This window comes from Panthera leo, chromosome A1, assembly GCF_018350215.1.
Source record: "Panthera leo isolate Ple1 chromosome A1, P.leo_Ple1_pat1.1, whole genome shotgun sequence".
Taxonomy (NCBI): Eukaryota; Metazoa; Chordata; class Mammalia; order Carnivora; family Felidae; genus Panthera; species Panthera leo.
Genome location: NC_056679.1, coordinates 56,079,605 through 56,081,093, shown reverse-complemented (window position 1 = coordinate 56,081,093; position 1,489 = coordinate 56,079,605).

Sequence of the window (1,489 nt, the reverse complement as noted above, 5' to 3'; positions counted from 1 at the left end):
TCTTAGGTCTAAATGGCAAAAAATGATTTGAATTAATTTACTGTGAATTTTTAATCTTAAACTGGTTTGGTGTATACTTTATTTTAAACAATTTGCTAATATTTTTAGTTTATACATAAATAATAAGGTTACTAAGCATTCCTGTGTTTAAACATTAATCAGTTTTCCTCCATTTATTGACTTCTTCTGAAGCATCTGTTAGTAGATTAACCCAGGCTGTGAAAAGATTGACTGAAGGAAAGAAAGAGGTTAGACAGTTCTAGGATATAGTCACTCGTGGCTCAATCAACAAAGAACATCTGCTAAACCAAATGTGCACATCAACTGCAAAGAGAGCTTTTCTCAGATATTCCCTGGATAAGGCCCATTCTCCCCAGCCTTCTCAACAGCCAAAGTCTACAAAGCCTGATTAATGAAAAGGATTTGATATTTTTATTTAGGACTGAATTGCAGTCATGAGGAGAAATTCAGTGCTTTAAGATTTTTACAAGCTTCAAATTGGTTGATTTTACTAAGGCAAGTATACTTTTGTGAATAAAATATGTAAACATTCTAGTTAAGAAAGAAAATTTTAAGAACTCAGACAATCATTTTGTAGAGAGATTTCCTGATAGAAATTACTCACATATCACAGCACTTCTCAGAGTAAAACATGTCTGTCTTTAGTATTTTCAAGGAAAGAGAGATATAAGGGTTATTTAATCAGTAACTCAAACCTGTAGAGTTTTCTGTTTTCTGATGTTGTCAAGATACACAAATTATATAAGAAAAAAACGATATTTCTCCTTATAAAAGTCTATACTCACATGCTAACATTTAATTTCCTTATCTTCCTTTTCTTTCCTTTTTAAAGCAAATAATATAAGTATCAGTTCTACTATTTACTCCAAAATGGGAATTTACCTTGCAATCAATATTTTAATTTACTGTATTTCAATTCCATTTACTTTTTTTTAAAGAAGTAGCTCCTGGTTATTGTAGATGTGCTTTTAAAATCCTGATTATATAAAATATCTATACATTCTTTTTATGACATGAAGGTTTTTGAATGTTATGAAAGCATTTTATTCAAATTCTCAAGAGGTAGCCTGCCACTTGGGAAATTGGGAAAAGGAAGAAATAGTGATCTCAGAAATTAAGAATTTCTTATTGAGGAAAGAAAACATTCATGAATTCATTTGTCATTGTAGTCAAAGATAAAATATATGTGACTTCTTATAAGGGGTAAAATAAATTGAGTGATGCTATTTTAGACTGGCATTATGTAAGTGTCTTTTTTTGGAGGAAAGAGAATATTAAATTCATGTTGCCAGATACATAGATAAGTAACATTTGAGATAAATCCAAACCATATAAAGTAGTTATGCAATCTACATGAGAATAATTGTATTCATCTCAATATGACATCAAGACAAATTTGATTTAGGAAGAATATTCAATTTGGGGTAGTGTGTGTAAATTCAGAGCTAATTAATCCAAGGATTAATCC